Here is a 14,042-nt window from a genome sequence, read left to right as displayed (position 1 = left end):
AAGCGGAAACAGTGAATTCACAAGAAAATCGAGGAAAATACCACATACATCCTTTGATGCTATAGACGTTTTTAATGAGGCTGTCATCACTGATTTAAAAACCTTGGCCAAACATACAAATAAAGGTATTAAACACTACAACATCCCTCGGAAGTACTGGGAAGCATTACAAACATCAAAAAATGACAAAACCATTGAGATCAAATCATCGGATAAAGGTGGAAACATGGTGATTTTTAATAAAGAACATTACCAAAGGGAAGCAATGCGGCAACTGGAAGATATTGAATGTTACACCCGAATCCACCGTAGCATATATGTGAAAAGCATAACCAAATACCATCAACTACTTGGGCAATGGAAAGGGGAAGGCATGTTAAGCAACGATGAGTACCTCTTCCTGTTTTGTGATGAACCAACTTTACCAACTTTCTACCATTTGCCAAAAATTCATAAACACTACAAAAATCCAGCAGGAAGACCTATTGTGGCCTCCATCAACAGCCTCTTGGAGAACACGGCGATTTATGTAGACTAATTTCTATCTACTTTTGTGAGAAATCTGGCGTCATATATACAGGACACACAGGACTTTCTCAGACACATAGAAGGGGTTAGATGGGAAGAAGATCTACTGCTTATAACCTTGGACATCACAAGTTTATACACCTGTATTAGTCATTCGGATGGTTTAACAGCAATAAGATGGTTTTTGGGTCAAAAACATCCAAAATGTACACAACACAATGAAATGCTTTTACATATGGTCTCATATTGTTTGCATAATAACATTTTCATATTTGGTGGGCAACTGTACCTACAAAACCGTGGCACAGCGATGGGTACGTGCTTCACCCCCAGCTACGTGAATCTCTTCGTCGGCTGCTGGGAGAAGCACTTAGCCTGGGGGGAGGCTATTGATCAATGGTTGGACAGGATTGCACTTTGGTTGCGATATATTGACGATCTGTTTATTATATGGAGAGGCGATCGACCCTCAGCGGAGGAGTATATCGCATCTTTAAATAATAACGACTTGAGCCTGATTTTTACAGTGGATATCAGCAATAGTACGGTCAATTATCTGGACCTTCAAGTCTATATTGAAAATAATGCCTTACTAAGCCATCTTTTCAGAAAACCGACTGCGGGCAATGCAGTTTTGCACGCAGGCAGTCATCACCCTACCAGCCTGATTAAAAGCATACCCTACGGGGAACTGTTGTGCTTAAAGCGCAACCGTACCACCGAGGAAAGCTATATAAGTGCTAAAAATGATGTATTGACACGCTTTAAAGACAGAGGATATAGAAAAGGATATTTAAAAACTGCTGAATTAAAGGTGCAGAACATTGAGAGGAAAACATTATTGTCCTCCAAAAATAAAACAACCAAAACCAATGAAAACATTGTACGCATGATTACTATGTACAATGACAAATCTGCCCAAATAATTCAAATTTTCAAAAGAACTGGCACATCCTCCAAACCGATAACATACTGAAAGATCACATTCCACAACGCCCTCCCATCACATATAAAAGATGTCCTTCAATCGGAGACCATCTAATACATAGCCATTTTAGTAAACCCAATACAATACAGAATAAACTGGGGATAAACGGCTTCTTTCCATGTCAGAAATGCAAAGCCTGTAAATTTAGTAAAAAAGTTACCACTTTTGAAGGTAGGCCAGGGGACCCTAGGCCTATAAGAACAATTAAACATTTTTATAACTGTAACTCTGAATACACCATATACTGTCTCATCTGTCCATGTAAAAAAATATATATTGGCAGCACAAAGAACCCCACCAAAAAACGAATACTAGAACACATGTGGGCCATTTCGAACAAAGATCCAACCTACCCCGTCGCAAGACACTTTGAACTATATCACCAAAGTAACAGGGATCTGTTGCAATACTACTGTATTGATGGGGTAGAAAAGCATGAAAGGGGTGGAGACAGGCTGAAAAAACGTAGAGCTAAAGAGTCCCGTTACATTATAGAGCTCCAAAGTATGAGTCCGGCTGGACTCAATAATGAGGAAGAACTTTGGACTCACCTTGAGTAAAAAGTGTCAGGCTATATCAAGATGAAAGACACAGCTTCATTGTAAAAATTATGCATAAATGTACATGTGTATATATATATATTTTCACTCCCGGAATTCCTTTACGACAAAAACTGCTGCTTAATATGAAATAATCAAATAGGAGACTTCTATAGGCAGAACGTTTTTTCCAGACATAGATAAAATAACAAGCCCATCCAGGGCACAATTTTGCTACAGCAACAGGTTTTGTGACAGAAAAATTGTTCTTTATTTACGAATGGTGTAGATACTGTCCAGGTTTTTCTCAGTCCCTGTTGTGGTCAAGAATTATAACAGGCAGCTTATATGGCAAGCAATGAATTTTTTGCATACCAAAACATGCCTGTTAATGAAATGGTTTTTAACTCCTTAATTTTGGTTTAAATTTATGTTTGATTTTGCACTTGCACTTTAAAAACGAACTGAATATATTGTTTGTACTATATTAACCCACTACAGGATGGCCACCGTACAATTTACATCATTAGGGTTGGTAAAATGTCCATCATTTGTTTTCATGGCTATGATGACGCATGGAGGGTTAAAAATGGTTGTGTTACACAATGGTAGTCGACATTGAAAAAGCCGCGAGGCGAAACGCGTCTGTCGATAGGGGGGAGAAGATTAATGCACCGAATAAAGCATTCTTAAGCTTTAAAATCTGCTCCGTGTGTATTTGAATTTGAATCTAAAAGCATTTATTCAGCGCACTTTTACCCAGCGGTTTCATGGCGCTAGTGTGCCTTTCATTTTGTAAGCCAAAGAAGTGCCTGCTGTGTGAAGCAATATATATATATAAGTGTTATAGTTAGCATGACATTTCACTCGTACAAAACCAATGAAATTTCTCTGTTATAAATAGTTCCACTAACTATAACTCGGTGACCGCAATCCACTGCTGATGATGTCACATATGACATCATTCATCAGATGGTCAGTGACATCACTGATGACATCACTGATTACATATCAAATGACATCCCTGATGACAGCACCGATGACATCATCCAGTGAATGTGGTTTGGTTTGTTAATTAAATATGTTTTATATATATAGCAATCTGCATTGAAGAATGACCGGATATATAAATATAAATATCTGGATGGGGAATTTAGTAGCAGTGTGATAAACTGTTTACTTGACTAATTTATAGTGTCTCACTAAATATATTGGATATTGACTGAACTGTGTGAATATCTGTATCACTTTGTCAGTTGTTGTGTAAACTACTGCACAAGTTGGCTACTAGCTGTGTGAAAGTCTATATTAGTTATTGATTAGTTAACTGAGTATTTGGATGGGAGAGTGAATGTGTGTGTGTGGTTCGGTGGGGAGAGTGTGACCTGAGAAAGATGTGTGAATAGTTGATTCAGCAGGTATTTGAGGTTAAGACTACATGTTATAACAATTGTTTGGGTGAGTGATTATCTTTATGAGTGTGGTGATGAGCAAATATATCTGTCAATGGTACATGTCCAACAAACTAGAAAAATAAAAGGCAGTGTATGTGACAGTTCTTTTATATACAAAAGTATACATAAGACTCAATGTTTGTATGACTGACTGTATGGATAATTGTATACTTGTAATAGTGATTTTATAACACAGTAAGTATGAGTTACTATCTAAATTAATAAATTAAGTGGTGTTTGTGAGTAGCTGAGTAAATGTAAGTATGATCCATTCTTTGCATAAGTAAGTAAGATGACTGCATAAGTGAATAGGATGTGTGGGAGTGTTTATGTCGATATAGGTGTATAAGTATATTTGATAGTGTTCTATTGATCATTGACAGTATGACAGTATTGATCATTCAGCATGACGTCATATACGTGTTCAGTGCGGTGGGCGCACGACTTCCGCGAAATTGTTTGGTACAAAATAAAGATATATATATATATATATATTATCACCAAGTTGCTGCAAAAATGATCCTCAACCTCACAACGCTGGCGCCGTTGATGGCAGCAGCCGCCACACTTTATTTGAACCTGCTTCCCATCCACCTCCAATAGCTGGACACAGAAAACGGCACACCAGGAAAATCCAGCACAAATCCTTTTATTGTGCACTTATGGAACAAGGACGACGCGTTTCGGCGTTTGCCTTTATCAAGTTACCACCATTTTGTTTTCAAACATATTTAGGTCCGTCTTTCATGAAATACGGACTTAAATATGTTTGAAAACAAAATGGTGGTAAATTGATAAAGGCAAACGCAGAAACTGCTAATTTAACCTGTCCTACTGATTCACGTGCTACTACAGGAGAGAATTAAGTTTTAAAAGCAAACTATCAACTCAATTACTAAAATGAAACATAGACTCTCGTATTACGTACTATGTGTCCCATAAGGCATCAGGATATTGCGCACTTTACTGCCGCCCACTGGGGGCTGGATTCAATTTAAATAAACCAGAAATGAAAGTAATACAAGCCTGAGTTGTGAAGTTTGGGGCCCTTGAAGTAGAGGTTTTCCTTGAAACGTGTCAGCCAGATTAATGCAAGGTGGGGAAGGAAGACAGGCTGCATCACACTGTCTGCTGGTAGAATGCTGTTGTGAGCCCTCCCAAAGCTCTAGGGCCACTGGTATACAATATATATATATATATATATATATATATATATATATATATATATATATGTGTTGTATACCAATGGCCCTACATGTTTCAGCCGGTAGGGACAAGATCCCATGGCTTACTTCAGGGCCAGAGTTCTAAGCATTAGCTACTGCATACATAAAGTGAACGTAACGACAATCTGTAAAGGATATACATAAATAGTCCAAAATCGTGTTCCTCTGTACCAAACGGTGTCTCTTACATCTGAATAGTACAGGGAGTGTACCTCACCTCTCCTGGAACCCAGCTCAGGAAAAAGGAGGCCCGCTCTGTCCGGCGTTGTCTCATTGCAGGACCCGAGCTTCTGTTGTTGTTAGGATTACAGTTAGGGGGATACGAACTGGGCAGGTCTTTAAATTTCCCTCAGACCCTTCTTCAATTGTTTGTGTTTTACTGGCTTAAAAAGGGCCCCGCGGGGCAAAAAGATTTTTTTTTTTTTGGTTTGGCGCGGGGGCGTGCCCGGTAGGCGCACCGGGGAGCGGACCGGGGAGCATACCATGAGGAAAAATGAATGATAGAGTTTTTAAAAAATTTTGCCTTTTTTTAGAAATTGGAGGTAGTTCTAAAAAGAACTGTTTTTTTCTTCTTTTTGTTGTTTTATATTTTTTATATTGTTTTTTTGAACATTTTTATGCTTTTTTTGGATTTTCTGAACAGTTTTAGATTTTTTTTTATTTTTCATTGGGAAAAACGAAAAAACAGGGAATTGAAAATGGCTCAACTGGAGCAAAAAACTAAAAGAAAAAATTAGGGTTGATTGGGGCATTTATGGCTGTCCCCAGCAAGGACGATGAGCTTTACGCTCTGTTCTCCATAGGAGATGGTCTTCCCACAATATTTACAGATAATTCTGAAATCTGCAAATCGGGGCTGAATGCACAGCATCGTCTCACTTTCCTCTGGCGCAGACGCAGTGGGTTGTTTCCTTTTTGAGCTGGTTCTTGTTGATCGGGGAGGGTTCCTGGCCAGTTTCCTCATTTCTGCAGCAGAATAGTTTATAGGATGTTTGCACTGCATGTGGCGTATCATTGTGTAGTTCCCAAATGAATATTTTTTATTTGGGTTTCCCCTGGAAAGTTCCATGCCACAAATTTTGCAACTGACCTTGGGTGCATTTACTTTTTTTTTCCCCTCTGGGAGAGTAAAAAACTCCCAAATAATGTGTGGTCTTGGCTGGTATGGGGTATTGTGTTCTTCCAGCCATCTTGAAGTCCCCTACTCCTCCTCCTCCTCTTCCTCTTCTTGAAGACCACCAATGATATCTTGAGGAGGTCCTTTTGGTGGTTGTGGTGGTGGTGCAGATGCACCAGCTGCTGCTACTACTGAAGCCATTATTTTGAGCAAAAAAGTAGAGAGAGCTACAAACAGGTCTTCCTAAGTCAAAGGACAAAGTCAGAATAAGGAAAAAAGTTGGGGTCTTTCATCCTTTTGAAAAAAAAACATGTATTGAACCAATGAAAAGTGTTATTTTCAGGTCACATGACCAGGGGCTTCATCATTATGAAACCAAAACTGTTATGAACCAATAAAAATTGTTATTTTCAGGTCACATGACCCGACGCGCTTACGCTAGGCGCCCCGGGGTGCTGGGGCGCGCCCCGGGTCGCGCCGCGTAAGCGCGTTGGATGTTTACGTTGCGTGATCGTATTCACTCGAGTGCTTCCGGGTGCGCTTACGCCGTGCGTATCACGCAGACGCGGCTACGCGATACGTCACGATCATGTTTTCGTTCGAGATATTGGCGCTTACGGGACGTTCCCCGGAGCGCGCCCCGGGGCGCTTTATAAAAGTACGCTTTTCGGGGCGCTCCCCGGGGCGCGCACCGGGAGCGCTCCAAAGCAAAAAATAAAATAATTTTTTTTTTTTAAAAATGGGAAAAATTATAGGGACTGGTAGCCCTATTCTCAAGTGGTTTTTACGAAAATTAACTTTGAAAAAATATATATTGTGCTACATTGGGCTATATATATGTTAGAGCCAAAATGTAGCCCAAATGTAGCCCAATGTAGCCCAATGTAGCCCAAAGATGGCCACCAGAGACAAAAAAAATGTAGCCCAAATATCAGCCAGATGTAGCCCAACTGTAGCCCAATGACAGAATGTACCAGAGTGTTCTAAACAACTAGAGCGCTAACAGTCTTACTCATAAAGTGAGACTTATAGTTCAATTCACTGAAAAAAACATAGGTTTCACACCAGTTATAGCTGGGAATTAGCATTAAAAAAACCTATGAAATTCACTGAAAAAACCATAGGTTTCACACCAGTTATAGTTAGGAATTAGCATTTAAAAAAACCTATTAAATTCACTAAAAAAAACCATAGGTTTAACACCAGTTATAGTTAGCTGGAAATTTTACTGACATAAAACCATTGAAATTCCACGTTATAGTTAGTTGGACTCACTATAACTTGCGCGTGTAATGTACTGCTGATGACGTCACATATTACATCACTCATAACATGGTCAGTGACATCACTCATGACATCACTGATGACATCATCCTTGTGACAGAGTGACAGACCTCCTTTCACTGTAATGTAACCCATGAAACACATATTGAAAAATATAAATTATTATTATTTTTTTAATGGAGATACCCATACCAGTTACAACAACCAATTCAATAATTCCACCATCTATATACACATTCACTCATTCACCAACAGTTCTATATAGTCACTCATACATATACTCACTCATCATATGTAGTGATACACCTATACATCCTGTTACACACCGACAGTCATCCAAAGGTTACTCACACATGCAAATAAACTATTGAACATCCATTTATTTGCATATAAAGCTATACACACACTACCACCTTACTTCTAAGGAAACTTACACATACTTACTCTCTTAAACAATCACTTATAGAAACACATGCTTATTTAAACAAGAACTCTTTCAATCTCTCACTCTCACATATACTCACTCATATACATCAATACTCACATATACTAGATTAAAACATATGTAGTTACTGATAAAGACACTAATGAGACAGTTATTCACTCACTAACACACGCATATACACACCTATCCACCCATACAGTCCTGCACATATGCCATCTTCAAAACCCATACAAACAGTGAATCAGTCATTGATGCATCTATGTGCTAAGTAACACTCCCACCAAACCATACAGACACTCATACTGATACTAAAAAAAGCATCTAATAGCCCATATACACACACATGTAGCTACTCACCAACCCATGCAGCCATTTATACACAAAGTGAAACACTGATACAAACATTTAAATATTTAAACATTACTCGTTAATATATGTATTCACTAAGATACACTTAATAAGCCAGTTAACCAATCATTTTTTATTTAAAAAAAACATCCATTTAGACACTTATTTAAACATTTATTCTTCCATCGACCTTCACATATACATATATAAAACATATTTATTTTTCAGAAAGGCACACATTCACTGGATGGTGTCATCAGTGATGTCATGAGTGATGTCACTGGCCATGTCATGAGTGATGTAATATGTGACGTCATGAGCAGTGCATTACACGCGCAAGTTATAGTGAGTCCAACTAACTATAATTTGGAATTTCAATGGTTTTATGTCAGTAAAATTTCTAGCTAACTATAACTGGTGTGAAACCTATGGTTTTTTAGTGAATTTAATAGGTTTTTTAAATGCTAATTCCTAACTATAACTGGTGTGAAACCTATGTTTTTTTCAGTGAATTTCATAGTTTTTTTTAATGCTAATTCCTAACTATAACTAGTGTGAAACCTATGGTTTTTTCAGTGAATATATATATATATATATATATATATATATATATATATATATATATATACATATGAATGATGTAATATGTGACATCATCAGCAGTGGATTGCGGGTGCGCGATATATAGTTATTGCAACTAACTATATATGCGAATTTCTATGGTTTTGTGCGAGTAAATTAAGGTTTTGTAAATGCTAATCCCTAACTATATATGGTCTATAACCTATGGTTTTTTCAGTGAATATATATATATATAATGCGAATTTCTATGGTTTTGTGCGAGTAAATTAAGGTTTTGTAAATGCTAATCCCTAACTATATATGGTCTATAACCTATGGTTTTTTCAGTGAATATATATATATATATATATATATATATATATATATATATTCACTGAAAAAACCATAGGTTATAGACCATATATAGTTAGGGATTAGCATTTACAAAACCTTAATTTACTCGCACAAAACCATAGAAATTCGCATATATAGTTAGTTGCAATAACTATATATCGCGCACCCGCAATCCACTGCTGATGATGTCACATATTACATCATTCATGACATGGTCAGTGACATCACTGATGACATCACTGATGACATCTCAAATGATATCACTGATGACATCACTGATGACATCTCATTTGACATTACTGATCACATCACTGATAATATCATTCATGTGATAATACGATGAACCTCTTCAAACTCTAATATAACCTTAGATACAATCAGTGTAAACAGACACTCACAGATTGTCACTCATCCATGGAGTTACTCACACATCTAGTCAGTCATGAAAAGAATCAATCACTCCTCCATTTCCTCAACTATAAAGTTATACACACCTTACTAATTCAAACATATTCTAACACATATTTACTCTCTTATACAATCTCTGATACAAGTTCACAATGATTCATACAGCCACTCTCACATTCACTGGCTCTTATGCTCAGTTATTTATATATGTCAACTCTCACATGTACTGTGTTTTACATATGTACTTACTTTGACATGTAGCACTGAGATATCCATTCACTCACCAATACACTCATGCACACAGTCAACTGCCCATACAGCTGTTTCCACATGCACGTTTGAACCCATACATCTAGTGAATCAACTGCTCACACATCTATGCACAGAGTCATACACCTCCCAGCCACCCACACACATACTCAGTCTCCCATACAAATACTTGGGCAACCAATCATTAACCCATACAGTTACTCATATAGGTACTGATTAACACATGCAGCAGTTTACAGAACAACAGACATAATGATGCACAAATTAAGACAGTTTAGTCACTAACCCATGCACTCAGTGAAACACATTTAATCACTCTCTCATACAGTCAGTCATGCACCTACTAAATCCTTCATCCAGGCACTTATACATCCACTCATTCTTCAAATTGTAAGACATATTTTAACTTTACAGAAACATACAAACACTGGATGATGTCATCAGTGATGTCATCAGTGATGTCACTGACCATGTCATGAATGATGTAATATGTGACATCATCAGCAGTGGATTGCCGGTGCGCGATATATAGTTATTGCAACTAACTATATATGCGAATTTCTATGGTTTTGTGCGAGTAAATTAAGGTTTTGTAAATGCTAATCCCTAACTATATATGGTCTATAACCTATGGTTTTTTCAGTGAATTTCAATGGTTTTTTAATAGCAAATATCAAAAGCTGTAAAATGTATTCTTATTCTAATTCAAAAATATATTTTATATTTTTGTAATATTTTTTTTATTTATTTGTTAGCTTAATAAGGTTCCGCGACCCGCTCCACGAACCGGTAAACGTTCCATTAGCGCAACCACCGCGTTAGAAAACGATATCGTGATGCGTCTCGTAAGCGCGACGTATTGCGTTACCGCGTAATACGTCTTATGACGCGCCGCATTAGCGCACCCGGAAGCGTTCTGGAACGCGAACCAAAGAGCGAAGCGCAGCTACTCGAAAGCGATCCGGGTCGCGTTACGGGATGCGTAACGTAAGCATAACAGGTCATGTGACTTGAAAATAACACTTTTTATTGGTTGATTTCATTTTTTATTTCTGAATGATGTAAAGCTAGGTCATGTGACCTAAAAATTACACTTTTCATTGGTTTAGAACATTTTTTTTCTCCAAAATGATGAAAGCCCCCTCCTATTTTTCTCACTCTGACTTTCAACTTTGTGAGAGAAAGAACTATTATCATTATTAGAAGATGGCTTCAATTGTAGCTGCAGCTGGTGGACCCCCACCACCACCACAACCTCCTAGGAAGGATGGACCACCTCCCCAGTTTATTCCCAACCCTGAAGAAGAGGAGGAAGAAGAAGAACAAGATGTACATCAAATAAAAATTTTCCCTGAAGAGCCCCGGAAATCACACCGCAAGGCCAATTTTATTTGGCAGTTTTTTTCATTTCCTGCAGGCCAAAAAAAGGTGAATGCACGTTATGTTACATGCCTGATATTTAAAGAACCTCTGTCTGGAGGCACGGATAAAAAGTATAGCTTTGGAAACTATACAATGCATCGCCACATGCAAAGGTGGCATCCTATAAATTATAGTATGGCGGAGGTGCGTAACCTAAGTGAAAATCCACCAACTCTTGTGGCCACCACCTCATCCCATGAAAGTATGAAAGTTTTTCGGGACCAGAGGCGAGGGAGATGGTCCCCGCTATTCAAACTAATTTTCAACATATCAAGCTGGTGTGCATTTATTGTGGGGGTTTGCTTTGTCACGGCGAAATGAGCTTTCCATTACTGAACAGAGCATTTGAAAATCACAAGTGCTCAAAACGCCCCAGAAAGTGATTTTTTTTGTTGCTCCTGTTGAGCCGTTTCTAATGCCTGTTTTTCGTTCTTCCCCCTGACAAAAACCCCAAAAAATATAAAACCGTTCAAAAAATACAAAAAAGTATAAAAATGTTCAGAAAAATAATGAAAAAAATTAAAAACAACAAAAATAATAAAAAAAGTTCTTTTAAGAACTACCTTCCCTTTATGAAAAATTACTAGAATTCTAGAAGTCAATCATTCTTGTTTCCTTATAGTACGCTCCCCAGACTGCTTTCCGGTACGCGTACCGGGCGCACCCCATGAAAAAAAAAGATTTTTTTTTTTTTTGCCCCGCGGGGCCCTTTTAAAGCCTCCACATCAAACCTAGGGGGTCAGGGAGAATCTACTATGCCCCCTTATGGTCATTTGCCCCTTCGCTTTGGCCTCCTCTTGTCGCTCGATCCTACCGAGAGACAAGATGGCGGCCACTACGGACTGTTTAGAATGTTGACAGACACCGGAGAGCCAATCAGCTTCGCTTTGCAAAGCTCCGTTACGCGAAAAGTACGCGAACTGGAGCGCTATCCGGGACGCTGTCACAGATATATCTGTTTTTTTAAACGCTAATTTCACAAAATCCACTGGAGCACATATATTGAGACCCAGCAAAGGCACATCGGGCTAACAGTCCCTACAATTTTGCCAAGTTTCGTGTAAATCCATTCAGCCGTTCGAGCTAAAAGTGAGGCCAAACGCCCTATGGAAAAATGAATGGGAAAACGCGTTTTGGGACCCCCCTTTTTTCTCAGCCCCCCCCCTTGACGAAACCCCCCCAAATTTTCAGGGGCTGATCAGAAACAAAATGTGCCATTTTCCTGAAAATTTCAGCCGATTCCGTCCACAAACGCCAAAGTTATTAGACATAGAATTTTCAAAAGTTCCATAGAGAAAAAATCCTAACTATATATACCTACTGGCGACCGCCAGTAGGTAATATATATATATATATATATATATATATATATATATATATATATATATATATATATATATATATATATATATATATATATATATATATATTACCTACTGGCGGTCGCCAGTAGGTAGTTATAGTTAGGATAATTTTCAATGTTAAATCTCAACATTCTATTTTGAATAACTTTGGCGCCGGTTGACGAATCTGCCTGAAATTTTCAGGAAAATGGTCTCATGGCGGTCCGGTCCTTCCCTGAAAGTTTGGGGGGGGATTCGTCAAGCGGGGGCCGAGATAAAAGGGGGGTCCCAAAACGCGTTTTCCCCATGTTAATTTCCATAGGGCGGTCCATTTCACTTTTAGCCCGAACGGCTGAATGGATTTCCACCAAACTTGGCAAAATTGTAGGGACTGGTAGCCCGATGTGCCTTTGCTATGTCTCAAGATATGTGCTCCAGTGGATTTTGAGTAATTTAGGTTCAAAAAAATATATATATCTATAGGCGCTCTCCCGTGCGCGCACCGGAGTGCGCTCCAGGCGCGACACGCGACTTGCGCGCAGGAAGCTGATTGGCTCTCAGTTGTCTGTAAACATTCTAAACAGTGCGGAGCAGCCGCCATCTTGTGTCTCGGTAAAATCGAGACACAAGGGGTTTGAAAAAAAAAGGGGCAAATGACCATAAGGGGGAAGAGTAGACCCCCTCTGACCCCCTAGGTTTGATGTAGGGACTAAAATAGGGTCCTGCAGGGCATTAAAAAATTTTTTTCGTTTTGCGCGGGGGAAGCGCATGGTACGCGCACCGGCGAAGCACGGGGAAAATCCAGGACCATATTTATGAAGGCCTTGCGCTGTTAGTTTTGCGCTTCCTGTGCGTCAATTTTTGTGACGCACCAGCGGTGTAAAAAAATGCGCATTGTTATGCAATATTTAAAAAGTGACGCATCTATCTAGATGCGTCACTTTTTAAATATAGTGCAACGAGGTACATTTTATTACACTGCTGGTGTTATGCGTCACTTTTCTGTGCGCACTCCTTATGACATTCCAGATGTGTCATATTTAATGTATGACGAATCATGTTGCAAGGAGTTACAGATACGTCAGTATTTCTGACATATCTGTAAACATAAAAGTGATGCGAGGCAGGTGCAAGATTTTGACGCAACAGCATCCTAAAAGTGACGCAGAGAAATCTTATAGATTTCAGTACGTCGTTATTACCAAGCTTTTTGCGGGGGAATGCCCCCTTTGCATACATTATACCTGATGCAGATACAATATGGCGCAGAGTTTTAAAAAGTGACCCATGTACCTAGATGCGTCACTTTTTAAAAATAGCGTCAGGTATAATGCATGCAGAGGGGGTGTTCTCCCGCAAAAAGCTTTGTAATAGCGACGCAGTGAAATCTTTGAGATTTCACTGCGTCAGTTTTAGGATGCTGTTGCGTCAAAATCTTGTGCCTGCTTTACAGCAGGTGTTAGACTGAGGCAAGACCTTTCATATGCTGCTTTCCCCATTTGAAAGGACACATTACTGGAGTTGCGTCACTTTTGTGACGCACTCCAGCAATGCGTTACTTGGAATGTCATAAGGAGTGCGCACAGAAAAGTGACGCATTGCACCAGTAGTGTAAAAAAATGTGCCTCGTTGCGTTATATTTAAAAAGTGAGGTATCTAGGTAGATGGGTCACTTTTTAAAATCAAGCGCCACATTATATCTGCGTGAGGTATAATGCATGCAGAGGGGGTGTTCTCCCACTAAAAGCTTTGTAA

The sequence above is a fragment of the Lissotriton vulgaris genome, chromosome 2_1, assembly GCF_964263255.1.
Source record: "Lissotriton vulgaris chromosome 2_1, aLisVul1.2, whole genome shotgun sequence".
In the NCBI taxonomy this organism is placed as follows: Eukaryota; Metazoa; Chordata; class Amphibia; order Caudata; family Salamandridae; genus Lissotriton; species Lissotriton vulgaris.
The sequence above is the reverse complement of the archived record's forward strand: the minus strand, read 5'-3'. Positions refer to the sequence as shown.